We start from the raw sequence: 21659 nt of genomic DNA, 5'->3' as shown, positions 1-21659 counted from the left end.
TGTTGCAGATTATGCAACTCGCCGTCATACTCACACATTAAGGCATTGCGGTGACTCAAGGGCAAGATATGCCTGTCTACCCAACACTGGGTCAAATCAATTCTAGTTAAGCCATCGACCGCCAGAGCTTTGAGCTTGGGTCGTACGAAGGTGACTTGGGTACATTCTTGTAGATAAGGTGGGTTGGGTAGTTCAAAGTCCATTGGAAGGCGCTCTTCTCCGAAACCAAGCAGAGGATTTTTGTCGGCTGGGACTGTATTTTTGCAATAAAATCAGGTCTTACCCCAACCTTTAGGGTGACTAGATAAGGTAGCAGCTAGAAACCCACATTCCTTTTGTCTCTGGATTGTTGCTCCGCCAAGTTCTAAGAAGGGTTCGTTGGCAAATTCCGTCTGACGGTTCAGATAAAAGAATTCTCTGAACAGGAGGACCGTGTGCTTCATTCATAGGTACACCTCACAGAATACTTGGAATTGGCACATGTTGGATATGGAGTTAGGACCGAGGTCTTGAGGATGAAAATTATAGCAGTGCAGAACATCTCAAAAGAATTTTGACCCGGGAGGAGCAAAACCCCATTCAAGATGGTGTGTAAAGACCACTACTTCTCCTGCTTCAAGTTGAGGTCGTTATTCTCTAAGGGCGGCTTGCCAACCAATTTCCTTATGAGATGACAAGACTCCTAAAGACACATAGTGCTGGAGCATGGTATCGGAGACTTGAGAGGGAACCCAGTTGCATGTGACGGGTTTTGCCATGATGATAGTTTCAGGGGAAAAGAGCTGGTAGAAGCATATTTGGCGGATCATCTAAGGAAAGAATGAAAAACAACAATGCATTTGGATGAAAGTAATTCAGGAGGCTCTGTTCTACGATGATAGAACAATTTTTAGGTATCTAAGTTGCCCTAGTATGAGTCACCATTTCGCGGTGAGGTGATCGCAGAGTTGGCGGGTTACAGTCACATTCAAGAGTTGCCAAAATCTAAAGGCGAGTTACATGATAGTCAAGGATTTTGATTTTTCAACTAAGTATGGGACAAACATGTTTACCGGAGTGCCTAAAATTACGGATCTAAAAATGATTTCGAAAGGGAAATATTTATTAACCCTAGAACAACGAAGTACGGAAGCAATGGTGATTTACTTGCAGATTTCATAAAGCATCTAGGAACATTATGCATCTGGAGTTAATACATCTACCGCTATCTATGAGTGGAAGTGGTTCATCGGAAATCACATAAAACAGGTGTCGGTGACGAATGCATGAGGAACTCCGATGAACTCCCTGAACTATGGCAAACTAACAGGCAGATCTACACGGAAGGAAAGGACTTACCTACTGATGCAGATGATGGCGAAGAGAGTCCGGTGCGTTAAGAAGAGGTTGTGTGACATTGCGGTCCTGGATGCGGCCGATCGGTGATGGAGGAACGTCAGAGACGGCGTAGTGAAAGGCTCGAGCTCAAGGAAGACGAAGAGGAAGCGAGGAGGAGATGTAAAAAATGAAGGGGGTCCCTCGCGAGTATTTAAAGGCTCGTGGCTGAAATGGAAATGGCAGGCACAAGAATCTAGGGGTTGTCGTAAATTTTCGAGCTAAGGGCGCCTCGATTTTCAGGCTAAACATATAAGTATAATGAGCCATTACCAAGATCCGTTGCAGAGGGCCGTTATGATGACATCATTGAGTCCCTAAAATTCGGGGGCGGGTGACATCATTGATGAACAGAGCAAGGACTTATAAAAATCTTTCGAAGCCGACATTTCTACCTCTAGGGCCTAATGTTGGGGATATTACCCCGTTGTATAACCCGCCCTATGGGGGCCGGGTTAAGACCGTGGCGGCTTGGTATAAAACTCAAGATGGGCCTTGGCGTACAAGATCCAAGGCGGCCTGCTCCAGTGAGTCGCCAGGCAGCTCAGGACATAGCAAGAAAAAGCCCACGAGGCAGAAGGTCGGTAGAAGATGTCCTTGCTTGAAAGACAAGGCGAGTTAGAGATATGTTGGGTCATGAACCATAGTATGACCCAGACTCTTGTAAAACCCAGGGTCTTGACCTATATATAAAGGCAAGCCCCTGAGGTTGATTAAAAAAGGATACAATCCATCGAGAGCTTGGTCAGGCAAATTCGCACCCTTGTAATCGATTTCATCATCAATATACACAAAGCAAGACGTATGCTTTTACCTCCATCAGAGGGGCCGAACTTGGGTAAACTCATCTCATGTTTCTGATCAACCCCTTGGAGTCTCCACATAGTTGCGATGGCCACATCACTAAGTCTTTTCACGAGGACATCTGCCGTGAAAAAACCACGACACTCATGGTAGATCTTCACGAAGTAGGCGATCTCCTTGCCCGTACAAACTTCTTGGTTCAACTCCACAACACAAAGTAGGAGGCTCCCAAGCGACACATAAGCAGTCTAGGAGGCACCACCCTCCAAAAGGTAATAGATGTGGTAGAACGATGAACTCCTTGCTCTTGTGCTTCAAAATATAGTCTCCTCAACACTCAATCTCTCTTTCATAGATTTGGCATGGGTAGGAGAGATTGATCTTGGGGAAATCAACTTGGGGAGGCTATAGATCAAGTTTCAAATGATTGGATTGGACTCTCTTGATCTCAACTCATGAATAGGTGGCTCGCTCTCAGAAAAATGGATATGACATGTGTATGGGTGTTCTGAGTGCTTCCTCTACGAATGAAAGGTAGGTGGAGGAGTATATATAGGTATCCCCCAATATCCAACTGTTACAACATTATTGCCCAACTCGGTGACACTAAAAATAATCTTGGTGGTACCGAGTTGCACTAAATGTGGAAACTTCTGAATCCTCGGTGAGACCGATATATGAATCTCGGTGGTACGTATACAATGACCTAGGCTGGTTTCCAAATATCGGTGAGACCGATTTCGAACTTGGAAATTCTGAAACTTGAAATCTTCTCAACAGAAAGTTGGTCACACAATCTTGGTGGCACTGATATGAATGTTGGTTGTACCAAGACGGTGGGTTTGGCATAGGATCTGTCTAAAAGTAAAATCGGTAGGTCTGAGTTGGAAATGTTGTTGGAACCAATTTTTCTCGTTTGGGTTTGGACAGAGATATTTTTTGGATAATGGCTAAGTATTTTTGGTGGCTATCTCTAAGCACTTGAGCAACCAATTCATCATAGTATCTCATCCCCTTTTAATAGTATTGGCTTTCCTATGGACTCAAAGTGATTTCTCACAAATGTAAAATGCAGAGTATTCTTGCTTGAAGCTTGAGCCAATCCTATTCCTTCCTTGCATCAAAGGAGCATCTCCACACAATCCTATAGCCAAAGCCCTCTATGGACTATACTTGAAATATACTAGGTAAAAGTGTTAGTCCAAGAGACAAAGTATGTTGTCATGAATTATCAAAACCACCAAGGGAGCGTATGTGATTTCACCTCCCCGCCTCATCAAGCTGTTATTCGTGTTCTTCACGGTAAATAAAATTCTGTTGTTTACCGCTTCTTTGATCCTAAAAAGTTACCAAATATATTTGAATGTTTTTTGCTATATCTTTGGGAACACTCAAGCATCCATCTCTATTTGCTCAATTATTTTACTTATGTTGAACATATGGGTTGATTTATCATTTGTGCAAATTTTAGAACTTGCACAAGTCCGAAACCACCTTGTCTTGAGCAAAAGTGAAAGCCTTCGCTGAATGAGGTCAATATCTCCAGACCATGTATTTATCTTCAATATATTCTAAGAATGCATATGACATCTTGTATTCCCCTTGCAATCTCTTATTCTTTCACACGTACATGCCCATGATAGAATATCTTGGATCTCATAGTCTGAATTCATTTGCAGACTATTTGTAGATACATCTGGACTCACGTGGAGCCAGCTCTCACTTGCACCAATCTGCAAAGCTTTTGCCTAAGTCGAAGACTATGGCCAAAGATAAAACTCCTAAGAAAGGAGGAAGACAAAGATGGTTGAACACTACCAAAGATCTTCCACCTACGCTGTATGAAAGATACAAATCTGATCCCAAGGAAAGCTACAATCAACGCAAGAACCGGATCCAATGGATCCGAAGATATTGGGTAGATGAATGGTTCTATTACTACTTTCTCACTACAGAATATGCTAAGAAGAATGCGGAAAAGGCCCCATTGATATACATCGTCTACAAGAATCTTCATCCAAAGAAAAAGGCTGAAGACATCAAGTTTGTTTTCTTCTCGTGCATGGCCATGCCTCTAATGCCAAAGCATCCAGATCCCTCCAGCATCCTTGGATCCTGTGTGGCTGATGAAACATCTGAGGAGGAAGATCAGCACTCTGTCAATGATCCGAAGCCAATGGAGAAAACAAAGGCTTCAAAGACTAAGGCTTGAAAGGATTCAAAGCCTTCAAAGCCAATCTCCACAACACCTCAGGCTTTGCAATCAAGACGAGCTGAAGTAGCTGAAACTAAGGATGAACCTTGTACCAATCGGAGAGTGAAGAGAAAACATGTTGCTGCTCGTCGACCAAAGCCATCCGTCTCCTTGATGGATGCTCCTAACATGATTGAATTATAAAATGACAAGTTTTACGATGAAGCCCTCGCGAAGGTTATCTAGAAAAAGGTGGAAGAGGCCAAACATCTTGAAGATTTGCCTCTGTTTGATGAAAACATTATTAACGAGTTCATTGATGAATGTCTTGCTGACCCCTCTCGCACTATTGACACCGTTCAACTTCTCATTGGTCCGAGTGTCACCTTCCAAGTGCTGGTGAATGAAGGACAAACTATTTCTCAAAAGGAAGTGCAATAGCCTGAGAAGATTTGCCATGAAAAGGATCATTTCAAAAACAATGTAAACAAGCTCACAATAGAGCAGATACATGGCTACCAGCTCTTCATGACAAACTTGAAAGCATAAATTTATAAGCGCTGTGAAGCCATCAAAGGCGCCCTAGAGCGTCTAAATAAGAAATATGCAAAAATGGTCCAAGCTCATATTGATATGCTAAATAGAAAAGTGCTTCGCCAACCAGCACTTTACCAAAAAATCATTGAGAGGTCAAGACAAGCTTCTATGTCTTTGAGCTAGTCTGCACCATCAACGCAAGCCACACCGAGCATCATCTTTCCAGCTGGCTTCACTGGCTCAAGGACACCTCTTCCTTCATTTGCTTTGTCCAGCAAGAAGAGGAAACAAGATAAGGGAGAAGACAGAAAGCAAAAATCCGCATGAGCTATTGAACCTCAACCTACCAAGAAGCTAAAGAAAAAGAAGACAAAGTCTTCGAGCTCGGCCCAATTTCCCAAGCCTCCTCAAGATCCCTCTGCCACTCCACCTGCTCCAGGGGAACCCCTGCTAGTGACACCTATCTCCATGGCTCCTCCCGCCACCGAAAATCTTGAGAGGGGTGTTGTTCTTCATGAGTCTACTACCACAGAGGCTCCAACAACTAAAGAAATCTCAGCTACTGAACCCAACACAGTTGAAGACATTGGTTCTGCTGAAGTCAATGTTGAAAAAGAACCTAAACCCATGCCTCAAATTGATGCACCACTCATATCATCGCCGTTGCTAGATATCAGTGAATATGTGGACATTGGCACCCCTCCAAGGACAATCTTGTCTAAAGCCAGTCCTAGCAGTCTGCATACTCCTTTTTAACTCCAGTGCTGCCCTCACCGAGTCTCCATTTGAATCCATGGAAGTTGAAACATCTGATCATGTGTCGCCACTTAATCGGCTTCGTAGAGGACCAAGGCCAGTTATATATTCAGTGAAAAGCATTCCTGAAGATGAAGTGGATGTTGCTCCAAATGCATCAGTTGAGGAGATTCCCAAGATTGAATTTCTCTTGAACAACCTAAGAACAAAGGCAAAGCAGTTGAAGACATTGCTGCTGATAATGTTGTTGCCCCTCCAGAACCTCAACCCACTTCAATCACTGAAGGCAAAGCAAATTCCCCATCTCCCGATGGTCCCCCTATTCCTGTTACGCCATCTACTCACAACAATTCTAAAAACATTCCATAGCTCACAATAGGGAAGGAGAGATGGTGCTAACCAAATGACCCGAGCTTGTACCGCTGCCAAGAATGGGCCCACAATAACATCCATCGTCGCCCAAGGGTTATGAATCCGATGCCAAGGCTTCGATAATAAGGACCAGTGCGTCTTCTTGTCTTCAATGTCAAGAGTTTCAGACTCAACAACACATTCTTTGATTCTGGCCTGAATCCCTACAAGCATCAAAAGATTCAGTTTGATAGGTTTTGGAGTATTCCCCGGTGCCAATACTACATATGTGTGCTCTATGGACAGAACATGATCTTTCCTCACAAATATCTAAGCTTTCAAGCCATGTGTGGGCTTACTTGTTTTGATGTGGCCCTTGATTGTCTTCGAGATGTTGGACTGTTACCCTTCGTTGTTGATCATGAATACTGGAATGAAGAACTTATTCTTCAGTTGTATGTAACTCTCCACATCTTAGGTTCTGGGAGAGATCTATAGACATGGTCTATGGACTTCATGATCAATGATGAGCATATCAAAGCTATTGCTATGGAGTTCTTTGCGACCACTCCACTTGTTGCATCAGGCGAAGATCTTCATCCTAAATCCGTAACCTATGTTGAAGACACAAGAAGCATCTTACAAATGCCTAAGCCCAACATGACTGCAATGTTAACACTTATGAAGCCTTTGGCGCCAGGCGCATAATTTCCCAAAACATTCTTTGTTGATTATCTTTAGTATGTGTCAATGACAATTCATCACATTCTTCACCATACTATATGGCCAATGAAGGGGCATTCGACTTCATGCAAGATGGAAGTGTGGGGACCCTGATGTTGGGGAACGTTGCATGGGAAACAAAAAAATTCCTACGCACACATAAAATCTATCCATGGTGATGATCATCTATGAGAGCAGAGATCAGATCCACATACCCTTGTAGATCGTTGAGCAGAAGCGTATATAACGTGGTTGATGTTGTCGAACATATTCGCGATCCGAATCGTAGTCCGTCCCGTTATCTCATCACGATCCATCCCGCGATCCCAGCCCGATCCATCCCGATCTAGTGCCAAACGGACGACACCTCCACATTCAGCACACGTTCAGCTCAATGACGATCTCCGCCTTCTTCATCCAGCAAGAGGGGGTGGAGGGGTAGATAAGTTCTCCAACAACACACCATATTGGTGTCGGTGGTGGTGAAGAACAATCTCCTCAGGGGTTCTCCAAGCACAATGGAAACTATGACAGAGAATGAACTAGAGGGGTGGGGTTGCCGGCACACGGCCTCGGGAAATCTTGATGTGTTCCGGGAGCTAGCCCCGCCTTCTATTTATATGTTGAGCCTTGGGGTTATTTCTTGGGGAAAGAGCCTCCTCAAAGTCGGTTTGTCATGCAAGGCAAGAGTCCTCCTTGGACTCCAGGACTAGACGCCAGGGTCCCTGGCGCCTGCCCCCCCCCGGCCTTCGCAAAACTCCTTTTGCACCTTCCTAAAGCCTCGTGGGCTTTAACCCTTGGCCAAATAAAGTGTTCTCCTACCCGAACATTTCGGGAAACATCCGAAACCCCTTCTAGTGAATTCCTAAACCCTTCCGGACACCAAAGACTATCACATATATCAATCTTTACATCCGGACTATACCGGAGCTCCTCGTCATGTCTGTGATCTTATCCGAAACTGCGAACAACCTTCGGTCACCAACATACATAACTCAATAATATCGAAACATCATTGAACCTTAAGTGTGCAAACCTTGCGTGTTCGAGAACTATGCACACATGACCGAGACACTCTCTGGTCAAAAACCAATAGCTGAACGTGGATGCCCATATTGGTTCCTACATATTCTACGAAGATCTTTATCGGTCGAACCTCTGTGTCAAGGATTAATTTAATCTCATATTTTATTCCCTTTGTCCATCGGTATGTTACTTGCCCGAGATTAGATCGTCGATATATCCATACCTAGTTCAATCTCGTTACCGGAAAGTCCCTTTACTCGTTCTGTAATACAAGATCCCGTGACTAACTCCTTAGTCACATTGCTTGCAAGGCTTGGTGTGATGTTGTATTACCGAGTGGGCCCTGAGATACGTCTTCGTCACACGGGTGACAAATCCCAGTCTTGATTCATGCCAACCCAACAGACACCCTTGGAGATACATGTAGCGCAACTTTATAGTCACCAGTTACGTTGTGACATTTGATACACACAAGGAATTGCTCCGGTGTCCAGGAGTTGCATGATGTCATGGCCATAGGAACAGATACTTGACATGTAGAAAATAGTAGCAATAAACTGACACAATCATATGCTACATTCATTGTTTGGGTCTTGTAAGTCACATCATTCTCCTAATGATGTGATCCTGTTATCAAACGACATCTCATGTCTATGTCCAGGAAACCTTGACCATCTTTGATCAACGAGCTAGTCCTTCAGAGGCTCACTAGGGACAATGTGTTGTCTATGTATCCACACATGTATTTGAGTCTCCAATCAATACAATTCTAGCAAGGATAATAAACGATTATCATGAACAAGGAAATATAATAATAACCAATTTATTATTGCCTCTAGGGCATATTTCCAACAATCTCCCACTTGCACTAGAGCCAATAATCTAGTTCACATCACTATGTCATTGTAATGAATCTAACACCCATACAGTTCTCGGGTTTGATCATGTCTTGCTTGTGAGAGAGGTTTTAGTCAACGGTTCTGAAACATTCAGATCTATGTGTACTTTACAAATTTCTATGTCATACTGTCGTGGTTTTGTCACGGAAGATGTCCTCGTGAAAGGACTTAAAGATGGAGCCATCGCACCTTGGTGGCGACTCGAAGGGGGTGAGCGAAAGCGAGACTCAGATTTACCCAGGTTCGGCCCCTCGTGAGGAGGTAAAAGCCTACGTCCTGCTTTGTGTGGATTAATGGTGGTTTCGATTACAAGGAGGGCGTAACTCGCCTGACCTAGCTCTCGATTCTCTCTCACTCGCCTGATCTTTCCCCGGGACTCGCCTTTATATACAGGTCGAGGCCCTAGGGTTTACAAAGTCCTGCCATGCTACTCTTTGTGGCTTTACTTATCTCTAAGTCACCGTGTCCTCCACGATCAGGAGCTCTCTTGGTAATCCATCATCCACACGATCTCTTGAACCACCATCCAGCATCTGGGCCACGGGACGCGCATTGAATGGTAAGTCGCCCCTTTGATGACCCGGCCCACTAAGGGCGGGTTATCCGTAGGTAATATCCTAAACATTAGGCCCCAGATTGTCTTGAATTCATTCATATCAACAAACGTTCACCAATTTTGGGCGACTCTTACCATTTCTATCTTTCGACGAACGATAAATCGCCACCCATTGTAATCTTATCTGACCCGCCGTATAATCTCTAATGACATCACCTCATCCCCTTAATTCCAGGGTTTTTAGCACCGCAACCATCAACGAATCTTTTTGCTCCATAATCACTTATCTCGAAAATCTAGGCGCCATCATCGCAGTCTCTGACTTATCGCCTCGATCTCCGCCTTGACAGCCTCGATTTTTGTTCCTGCGCTTTAAATAACCATAGGAGAAATGGGGGGGGGAGGAAACCCTGTCACATACCTCCATCTCTCCCTCGTCTTCCTCGCGCTCTTCCTCTTCGAGCACCAGCACCCCAGCGTCATCACCGGCTCCTGGAGCTCCTTCCATCGACCGTGGTCTTCCGGGTGCCAAGAAGCATGAAGTTCTGCGCTTTCGTCCCCGGCACCGATCTCCTTTCCCAGGTACACACATTCCCTTATTAGGGTTAAGCCGAGAACACCATGACCATCGTTCCTACGACCTAGCTCCGTGACGCGACGAACGTTCTTTATCTGCCTTAGATCCACTACATATCTTCAAAATAGACTTTAAGCAGTAGCAAACTACGACCACCTTATCGCGTCTTTTTGTTAGCTTAAGCCTTCATGCCGTAGATCCAATGTTGTTGCTGCCTTATGCTCATAACTTTCCTCCATTATTTCTAGGAATATCCCTTTATTTTGATTCACTCGTAGATCCATAGTTTACTGCCCGTTTTTAGAAACATGTTTGCTCGTCTCCCGAGAATATCCCTAAGGAAAAAAGCACCCCTGAGAGTCGCTTTTAGCTCCAGCTTCCATAGCGACTTAAATTTATCACCATTGCTATGACCCCTTTCCTTCCAATTGAAGGGCGAGTTACAATACTTCAAAGATACTTCCATGAATCGCCCGAATAGCGGGTTATGATGTATGTCACCCATTTGGCGAGTCACAAAATCCTTTTCGAACATACCGTAGACCCATACCGGCGAGTTAGAATACTTCATAGTTGTTACTGAATCGCCTCGTTCCCCTCTCTTTTGTAGTCATGGCCATTTCGAAGTGCAACTGATTACCGACAAAATCGATGATGCCACTCTCGAGAAGTTTGTTAAGGCGGGTCTTCTCGACAATAAGGAAACCATCGGTTGGAGAACCGCCCCGAGCGAGTTGACTCCCAATCCCGCTGCTGTACTAGTAATCATCTTTACCGATTACCTTGAACGAGGTTTTGAACCGCCCGGGTCAAAGTTTTTTCGAGATGTCCTGCATTTCCTTAATGTTCGTCCTCAAGATTTGGGACCCAACTCCATCAGCAACCTGTGTCAGTTCCAGGTCTTTTGTGAGGTATACTTGCAGAGAGAGCCCATAGTTCCTTTATTTTGGAACTTCTTCCATTTGAATCGCCAGACCGAGTTTCCCAATGGTCCCAACCACGAGCTAGGAGGAGTCAACATTCAGAGACGCCGCAAGCATGGATTCCCATTAGTTCTTCTTCCCAGTCATCCTAGGGGCTTTGCCGAGTCATGGATTTATTGCCGAGACACCTCTCCACCCGGCGAAAACCCACTCCCGGGTTTCAGAGCAGATCGCCTGCCTATGGACTTCAAACTTCCCCAGAAGCTCACATAAGAAGAAGAGTCGGAGTTTATCCCCATTTTCTCCGAGTTAAAATATTTGACCAACAACGCGCTCATTGGGATTGATCTGTTCCGCTGCTGGGTGGAGTGGAACATCCTTCCCTTGAGTCGCCGAGAGGGGCTGATGTATAAATATGATGGTACGGTAGACCATCCGCAGTGCTTCAATCACAAAATACTCTCGGAGAGTGAAATTCTCGGGATCATCAAGAAACTAACCGATGAGACTTTGGAAGAATGTGCCAAGATTTGTATTAAGGCCTTCTGCCGCTCCAACCCGGTGCCGCTAGTAAGAATCCAAGCCGCCTTTCGTTTCTCTATACTTATCAATGCTCTTGGTTTGAAATTGACTTCTATTCACCAGAAACATGATCCATTTTGGCAAAGGGGCCCCAAAGTGCTTGCCCAAAAGACCACCAAACCGCCACCAAAGAAAAAAAAGAAAGCAAGCAAAGGTAAAGTCACCACCAGAGATTCATCTGTTGTCGGCGAGTCACGAGCTAACGATGAACGCTCAGAGGTAAAACTTCCCCTTCACTTATTACCTGTGTATTCCGACTTATGCTTATACCATGCGTCTTTATGTGTAGGGCGAGGACAATGAGAGCCAAGATGATGCGGTCGAGGTAATTTCTATTTCTTCCGACTCACCTTCTCCTTCTCCTAGACCAGCCAGGCGGATCTGTGGAAAAGTGCCCATGTCTCACCCATATGCTTATATGGACCCTGATTTCCTTTTGAAGAAAGCAAGATATACCCCCCAAGCGCAAGACCCGTAGTCACTCTGGCGACTTAATCTCCGGATTGCCTGAGAAGACAACCGGTCGGAAACGCACCCATGAGGTACACTTTTGTTTTATCATACTCTTTCTTGTGTAAAATATGACTCTCCACTTCTTTAACTTCAAGCATTTGTTCTAACAGACTTCTCCCCCTACATCTGGCGACTCGGCAATATCAGCTCTCCCGCCGATGATTCATGTACAAGGGTGAGTCTCTTTGTTAATCCCAATATCTTCTAAACAATGATATGTGCTTTTAATCTTGGTGCCTTTGTCTCAGAGCACAAGCGAAGGGAAGGAAAACCGATGACCTATCTTCTGCTCCCAAAACAACTAACGCCTTAGGCACGAGCACCTCTATCCCAGATATTGATGAAGAGCAAGCGGCGGCTCATGATATTCATGTGGACGATATTCCCCACGTCTGGGATGACTCGCCCGTAACTTTGAAGGAAACTAATGACAAAGTTAACCCGCCAAACCCTCTCAAGGCGACTAATGATCCAGATGATGTCATAGTCACTGGTACTGGCTATTCCACTCCTCCAATTGCGGTACTGTCCAAGCATACCTCCAAGGACTCTCGTCCTTCTCCTGATCAAGACACAAATAAATTCAACCTCCCCCAGTATGAGAAGTTGGAATTCGACCAACTTTCTTCTGGCTTCGCAAGTCGTCTGGAGAGGGATTATGAGATGAACAAGAGATTGATTCATCGTATGAGGGTTAGGCATGAGGTACGTCTACATATCTATTTTCCTCCACCCATTAGCCTTCCAAGGGCCGGCTCATCTTTTGAAAGATGAGCAGGGTCTTGAGTATAGTTAAAATCTTCAACCTGTAGCCCCCAAGGGTCGGGTCATCTTTTTTGAAAGATGAGTCGGGTCTTGAATATAGTTAAGATTTTCAACCTGTAGCCCCCAAGGGCCGGGTCATCTTTTGAAAGATGAGTCGGGTCTTGAATAAAGTTAAAATCTTCAACATGTGGCCCCCAAGAGTCGGGTCATCTTTTTTGAAAGATGAGCCGGGTCTTGAATATAGTTAAGATCTTCAACCTGTAGCCCCCAAGGGCCGGGTCATCTTTTGAAAGATGAGCCGGTTCTTGAATAAAGTTAAAATCTTCAACCTGTAGCCCCCAAGGGTCGGGTCATCTTTTGAAAGATGAGCCGGGTCTTGAATAAAGTTAAAATCTTCAACCTTTAGCTCCCAAGGGTCGGGTCATCTTTTTTTGAAAGATGAGCCGGGTCTTGAATATAGTTAAAATCTTCAACCTGTAGCCCCCAAGGGCCAGGTCATCTTTTGAAAGATGTGCCGGGTCTTGAATAAAGTTAAAATCTTCAACCTGTATCCCCCAAGGGCCGGTTCATCTTTTTTTTTGAAAGATGAGTAGGATCTTGAATATAGTTAAAATCTTCAACCTGTAGCCCCCAAGGGCCGGGTCATCTTTTTTGAAAGATGAGTCGGGTCTTGAATATAGTTAAAATCTTCAACCTGTAGCCCCCAAGGGCCGGGTCATCTTCTTGGAAAGATGAGACAGGTCTTGAATATGGTATGATTTTGCAGAAAACATTACATTAGCCCCCAAGTATTAGGAGTATTGCTTGCAGTAATGCTGAAACTTGTCTCCCCAAATTTGATGTGCAGGAATCTATGACCCGGACTGAGTCGGCTTTAGCCGACTTAATGAAAAATCTGGCTGAACAACAAGATGCACAATCCGAGTCGGAGAGGAAATACCGCTTAATTCAGGCTGAGCTGGAGAAGATGAAGGCTGACCAGAAAAACTTGAGAAGAAAGCCAAAGCTGACCAAGCCGCCATTCTTAAGCGTGTTGAGCAGGCTGAGGAAAAATTGGAAGCCGCACAGCAGGAGCTTTCCGGCTTAAAGAAACATATTTCCAACATGAATGTCGCTATGTTTGGTAAGCGGTAACCCTGGACTGTTGACTAATTAATCTGGTATCAAAAATTATGAAATACTGATGTGCCCTTTGTAGGTGCACGAGCCGCCAATCTTCCAGACGACTGGATGCTGAAGTTAAAAGATATATATACCTTCGCTGAGCAGCTATACACCGGTGTCGTGCTAACGATTAAGGCGGTGATGGGCAGCAAGGAGCCAGTCAGAACCATTAAGCACATGCTCGGCTATCTGTCCACATTGCCTCCTTAGATAGAGGAACTGAAAAGGTCAGCCGCCCGGAAGGGAGTCCTGAACACCCTGAGTCGGTGCTTAGCCTATGCTTTGGAGCTCAAACCAGAAGAAATAGCCGCTGGCTACCCCGAGCTGAAGGATGACGGGTCAGAATTCACCGAGGTAGACTACCACCGAGTTATCATAGAATCTCTCACTGCGGCGACTCAACTGGCAGCCAGCTTGGATTTGAGTAAATACCAAGCCGCCTATGACGAGAAGAAAAAGAAGGTGACACCTCCCTCATACGAAACTGCTAGCTTGGTTCCTCGCCGACCCAAGAATCCTTTTGATCTTGACATGGACCTATCTCTCTTCCTTGATGATGAAGATGAGTTCGTTGCCTTGTCCAAGTGTAATTGGAAAATGGGCGACTTACGAATCGAAGGCGGAGAGAGCTCAAGGCAAGGTGACTCGGAGGCGGCTTGATTCGTCCACAGATCCTTTCTTCACTTGGGGATGACACCCATTCTGGCCACGCGAGTCATGTAATAGCTTTGTTAGATTTTTTGGAACAACAATCAGTCAGTAGTACCTTTTGATGGAACCTTTCTGGAACCACTTTTATTCCTTGAATATATGCATGACTCGCGTGCAAATTTGATGAACCAGGGAATATCATAATTTGACAAACAAGTTTTCACCTTATGTGTTAGGCAAAACATAAGCCGACTCAGTGAGTGTCTGGCAAAGAATAGACCAGCCGCCTGGATTATGGCAAAAAAATAGATCAGCCCCCGGGGTTATGTCAGAAAATAGACCAACCCCCGGGTTATGGCAAATAATGGTTAAAAAATGAGTCGGGGCGAGTTATAATCAAAAGCCGACTCAAAGATATTTAGGAAACCTTGTGGTTTTGCCATCAAGAAATAAAATTTTATCGACTTAGTGAGTTCGATAGGATAAGACTAGTTTGCAAAACTCTAGTGTTACCCTTAGAAAGCTTTTGCAAAAAGCCTTGTTGTTTTAGACCGGCTGATCTGGCGCGAGTCAAGCTTCCGTGAAGCAGGTTCAATGAACCAATGGTTTCCCAATTTCCCATGTGTGACTCTGGCCGGTACCTTTTATGTTTTAACCAAGGCGAGTTCAGGGTCCATCTAACAGATTGACTCGCCCTGAGTACATAGGTCCATGTGGCGACTTGTTCAACACATAGTCCAGTATAACAATTTGTAATGCAATAATTTTTCGCTAGGCAAAAGGGTATTCAGGATGAACTCAATGAGTGGAAGCCCCCAAGTGACCTATGATTCCGGAAAAGTCGGGCATAGGATCACATAAGCGTATATGCTCTTACCGCGAAACGACTTGGGAACTAGTAGCCCCCAAGTAAGCCGGCTTAATTCTCAAAAGCACATAAGGCGCCAATGTTTGAACCATGCAATGTGGCAACGTTGGTCCTCTTTGGCTTTATCAGAGCCCAGTTTTGAAGTAAGTGCAGCATGGAGACTTACACTCTTTGACCTTGATAGCGTCCATATTTGGACGACTTATAGAACAATAAAGACTCATGCTTTCAAAAGCTGAAACGGCAAAGGACCCCGAAATTCGTGGGTGCCGGCTTTATTGTTTGCATAATTCATGGATTACAAAAAATTGGTAAAGAAAAAAGGGGGAGCTCATGGCTCTAAGTGTAGTAAGGCCACAGATGGGTTATGTTCCAGGGCGAGTTGTCTCAACCTCTGTAGTTGGCCGATTTGGGCGAAGATCCACCAAGTAGTACGAGCCGTTCCGAAGAGCCTTGCGGATGACAAACGGTCCTTCCCACGGAGGTGATAGCTTGTGCATACCAGTATGATCTTGAATCAAAGAAAGCACCAAGTCGCCTTCTTGGAAAGTCCGGCTCTTGACCCGGTGACTGTGGTAACGTCGCAAGTCTTGTTGGTAAATCGCCGATCGTGATGCGGCTAAGTCATGTTCCTCCTCCAAGGCATCCAACGAGTCCTATCGCGCAAGCTCGTTGTCCTGTTCCACGTAGGCGGCGACTCGTGGGGAATCATGTTTTATGTCAGTTGGTAACACCGCTTCTGCTCCATAGACCAGAAAGAAGGGAGTAAAACTCGTGGAGCGATTTGGAGTTGTCCTGATACTCCATAGTACTGACAGCAACTCCTCCACCCAACATCCTGGAGTACGTTCCATAGGTACCATGAGCCGAGGCTTAATCCCTCGCAATATTTCCTAATTCGCCCTCTCCACCAGCCCATTACACTGGGGATGTGTGCTACTTCTCAAACAACAGCGCCAGGAATTGACACGTTGACAGAGACTTGCTTGCGTTGGTTTTTCCCTTGAAGAGGGAAGGGTGATGCAGCAAAGGAGCAGTAAGTATTTGTTGGGTAACGTAGCATAGATTCAAAATTTTCCTATGCATATTCAGATCTTCCTATGGAGAGACCAGCAATGAGAGAGGGGTAAGAGCATCCTCATACCTTTGAAGATCGCTAAGCGGAAGCGTTGCTAGAACGCGGTTGATGGAGTCGTACTCGCAGCGATTCCGATCTAGTGCCGAACTACGGCACCTCCGCGTTCAACACACGTGCAGCCCGGTGACGTCTCCCGCACCTTGATCCAGCAAGGAGGAGGGACAGGTTGGGAAGAACTCCAGCAGCACGACGGCGTGGTGTCAATGGAGAGACGAGGAATCCCGACAGGGCTTCGCCAAGCACCGGCAGAGAGGTGGAAGAAGGGAGGGCTGCGCCGAGGGAGAGGGAGAAGTCTATCTCCCAAGGGCCAAAACCCCTCTCTATTTATAGGAGGAGGGGAGGGGGTTGGGCCACCCCTAGGGTTCCCCCCTAGGTGGTGCGACAGACACCAGATGGGAAAGGGGGCGGCGGCTAGGGTGGGAGGGGGTGGCGCACCACCTGGTGGGCCTAAGGCCCACCTGTGCCTAGGGTTTGCCCCCCTTTCCTCTCCCCTGCGCATTGGGCTGAGTGGGGAGGCGCGCCAGCCCACCTAGGGGCTGGTTCCCTCCCCCACTTGGCCCACCTTACCTCCCGGGGTCGTTGCCCCCCTTCGGTGGACCCCCGGGGCCACCTCCGGTGGTCCCGGTGGTCCCGGTACGTTACCGGTGATGCCCGAAACACTTCTGGTGTCCGAAACCATCCGTCCTATATATCAATCTTTACCTCCAGACCATTCCGGATCTCCTCGTGACGTCCGGGATCTCATCCGAGACTCGGAACAACTTTCGGTAACCTCGTATAACAATTCCCTATAACCCTAGCGTCACCGAACCTTAAGTGTGTAGACCCTACGGGTTCGGGAGACAGGTAGACATGATCGAGACACCTCTCTGGCCAATAACCATCAGCGGGGTCTGGATACCCATTGTGGCTCCCACTTGCTCCACGATGATCTCATCGGATGAACCACGATGTCAAGGATTCAATCAATCCCGTATACAATTCCCTTTGTCTGTCGGTATAGAACTTGCCCGAGATTCGATCGTCGGTATACCAATACCTGGTTCAATCTCGTTACCGGTAAGTCTCTTTACTCGTTCCGTAGCACGTCATCGTGTGAATAACCCCTTAGTCACATTGAGCTCATGATGATGTTCTACCGAGTGGGCCCAGAGATACCTCTCAGTCACACGGAGTGAAAAATCCCGATCTTGATTCGTACCAACCCAACAGACACTTTCAGAGATACCCGTAGTGCACCTTTATAGTCACCCAGTTACGTTGTGACGTTTGATACACCCAAAGCACTCCTACGGTATCCGGGAGTTGCACAATCTCATGGTCGAAGGAAAAGACACTTGACATTAGAAAAGCTTTAGCATACGAACAATACAATCTAGTGCTATGCTTAGGATTGGGTCTTGTCCATCACATCATTCTCCAATGATGTGATCCCGTCATCAATGACATCTAATGCCCATGATCAGGAAACCATGATCATCTATTGACTAACGAGCTAGCTAACTAGAGGCTTGCTAGGGACACATTGTGATCTATTTATTCACACATGTATTACTGTTTCCTGTTAATACAATTATAGCATGAACAATAGACGATTATCATGAACAAGGAAATATGATAATAACCATTTTATCATTGCCTCTAGGGCATATTTCCAACAGTCTCCCACTTGCACTAGAGTCAATAATCTAGTTACATTGTGATGTATCGAACACCCATAACAGTATGGTGTTGATCATGTTTTGCCTGTGGAAGAGGTTTAGTCAACGGGTCTGCAATATTCAGATCCGCGTGTACTTTACAAATATCTATCACTCCACTCTAGACATGGTCCTGGATGGAGTTGTAGCGGCGTTTGATGTGCTTCGACTTTTGGTGAAACCTGGGCTCCTTGGCTATGGCAATGGCCCCAGTGTTATCACAGAAGAGTGTCATTGGACCCGACGCGCTTGGAACCACTCCAAGGTCGGTGATGAGCTCCTTCATCCAAATTCCTTCATGAGCCGCTTCTGAACCAGCTATGTACTCCGCTTCATATGTAGATGCTGCCACGACTCCTTGCTTGCTGCTGCACCAGCTCACTGGCCCACCATTCAACACATATACGTATCCGGTATGTGACTTAGAGTCATCCGGATCTGTGTCGAAGCTAGCATCGACGTAACCCTTTACGACGAGCTCTTCGTCACCTCCATAAACGAGAAACATTTCCTTAGTCCTTTTCAGGTACTTGAGGATATTCTTGACCGCTGTCCAGTGTTCCATACCGGGATCACTTTGGTACCTCCCTACCAAACTTATGGCAAGGTTTATATCAGGTCTGGTACACAGCATGACATACATTAGAGAGCCCACGGCTGAAGCGTAGGGGACATAACTCATCTTCTCTCTATTTGCTGCCGTGGTCGGTGACTGAGTCTTACTCAATCTCATACCTTGCAAAACTGGCAAGAACCCTTTCTTTGAGTTTTCCATATTGAAGTTCTTCAATATCTTGTCAAGGTATGTACTTTGCGAAAGACCTATGAGACGTCTTGATCTATCTCTATAGATCATGATGCCTAATATGTATGCAGCTTCTCCAAGGTCCTTCATTGAAAAACTTTTGTTCAAATAGGCCTTTATGCTTTCCAATATATCTATATTATTCCCCATCAATAATATGTCATCCACATACAGTATGAGGAAAGCTACAGAGCTCCCACTCACTTTCTTGTACAGACAGGCTTCTCCGTAAACCTGTATGAACCCAAACGCTTTAATCACCTCATTAAAGCGAATGCTCCAACTCCGAGATGCTTGCACCAGCCCATAGATGGAGCGCTGGAGCTTGCACACTTTGTTAGCACCCTTAGGGTCGACAAAACCTTCTGGTTGCATCATATACAACTCTTCCTTAAGGTTCCCGTTAAGGAACGATGTTTTGACGTCCATTTGCCAAATTTCATAATCATAAAAGAAGACAATTGATAACATGATTCGGACTAATTTCAGCTTCGCTACGGGAGAGAAAGTCTCTTCGTAGTCAACTCCTTGAATTTATGGAAAACCCTTTGCGACAAGTCGAGCTTTGTAAATGGTTACATTACCGTTTGCATCAGTCTTCTTCTTGAAGATCCATTTATTTTCTATGGCTCGCCGGTCATCGGGCAAGTCCACCAAAGTCCATACTTTGTTCTCATACATGGATCCTATCTCGGATTTCATAGCCTCAAGCCATTTGTTGGAATCCGGGCCCGCCATTGCTTCTTCATAGTTCGAAGGTTCACCATTGTCTAACAACATGATTTCCGTCACAGGGTTGTCGTACCACTCTCGTGCGAAGCGTGCCCTTGTGGACCTTCACGGTTCAGTAGTAACTTGATCCGAAGCTTCATGATCATCATCATTAACTTCCTCTTCAGTTGGTGTAGGCGCCACAGGAACAACTTCCCGCGCTGCGCTACTATCCTGTTCGAGAGGGGGTGTAATTACCTCATCAAGTTCTACCTTCCTCCCACTTACTTCTTTCGAGAGAAACTCTTTCTCTAGAAAGATCCATTCTTGGCAACATAGGTTTTACCTTCGGATCTAAGATAGAAGGTATACCCAATAGTTTCCTTAGGGTATCCTATGAATACGCATTTCTCCGCTTTGGGTTCGAGCTTTTCCGGTTGAAGTTTCTTCACATAAGCATCGCAACCCCAAACTTTAAGAAACGACAACTTAGGTTTCTTTCCAAATCATAGTTCATACGGTGTCGTCTCAATGGATTTAGACGGTGCCCTATTTAAATTGAATGTTGCAGTTTCTAATGCGTATCCCCAAAATGATAGCGGTAAGTCGGTAAGAGACACCATAGATCATACCATATCTAATAAAGTGCGATTACGACGTTCAGACACTCCGTTGCGTTGCGGTGTGCCAGGCGGCGTCAGTTGTGAAACGATTCAACACTTACTTAGGTGTGTGCCAAACTCGTGACTCAAATATTCTCCACCACGATCAGATCGTAGACACTTGATTTTTCTCTCACGTTGATTCTCGACCTCACTCTGAAATTCCTTGAACTTTTCAAATGTCTCAGATTTGTGCTTCATCAAGTAGATATACCCATACCTACTCAAATCATCGGTGAGAGTGAGAACATAACGATAGCCACCGCGAGCTTCAACGTTCATTGGACCACACACATCAGTATGTATTATTTCCAATAAGTCGGTTGCTCTCTCAATTATTCCTGATTATGGAGTCTTAGTCATCTTGCCCATGAGGCACGGTTCGCATGCATCAAATGATTCAAAGTCAAGAGACTCTAATAGTCCATCAGTATCGATCTTCTTCATGCGCTTAACGCCGATATGACCAAGGCGGCAGTGCCACAAGTATGTGGGACTATCATTATCAACTTTACATCTTTTGGTACTCACACTATGAATATGTGTAACATCACGATCGAGATTCATCAAGAATAAACCATTCACCAGCGGAGCATGACCATAAAACATATCACTCATATAAATAGAACAACCATTATTCTCTGACTTAAATGAGTAGCCGTCTCGCATTAAGCAAGACCCTGATACAATGTTCATGCTTAAAGCTGGTACTAAATAACAATTATTAAGGTTTAAGACTAATCCTAAAGGTAGATGTAGAGGTAGCGTGCCGATGGCGATCACATCGACCTTTGAACCATTCCCGACGCGCATCGTCACCTCGTACTTGGTCAGTCTCCGCTTATTCCGCAGTTCCTGATTTGAGTTGCAAATGTGAGCAACAACACCGGTATCAAATACCCAGGAGCTACTACGAGCGCTGGTAAGGTACACATCAATAACATGTATATCACATATACCTTTAACGTTGTCGGCCTTCTTGTCCGCTAAGTATTTGGGGCAGTTCCGCTTCCAGTGACCTTTTTCCTTGCAATAGAAGCACTCAGTCTTAGGCTTGGGTCCATTCTTTTTCTTCTTCCCGACATCTGGCTTACCGGGCGCGGCAACAACTTTACCGTCTTTCTTGAAGTTCTTTTTACCCTTGCCTTTCTTGAAACTAGTGTTCTTGTTGACCATCAACACTTGATGCTCTTTCTTGATTTCTACTTCTGCAGACTTGAGCATCGAGTACAACTCAGGAATGGTCTTTTCCATCCCTTGCATGTTGTAGTTAAGCACAAAGCCTTTGTAGCTTGGTGGGAGAGACTGGAGGATTCTGTCGATTATAGCATCATCCGGAAGTTCGACTCCAAGTGAAGTCAGACGACCGTGTAACCCAGA

This window comes from Hordeum vulgare, chromosome 5H (genome assembly GCF_904849725.1).
Source record: "Hordeum vulgare subsp. vulgare chromosome 5H, MorexV3_pseudomolecules_assembly, whole genome shotgun sequence".
Taxonomy (NCBI): Eukaryota; Viridiplantae; Streptophyta; class Magnoliopsida; order Poales; family Poaceae; genus Hordeum; species Hordeum vulgare.
Note: the sequence above shows the minus strand (reverse complement) of the source record.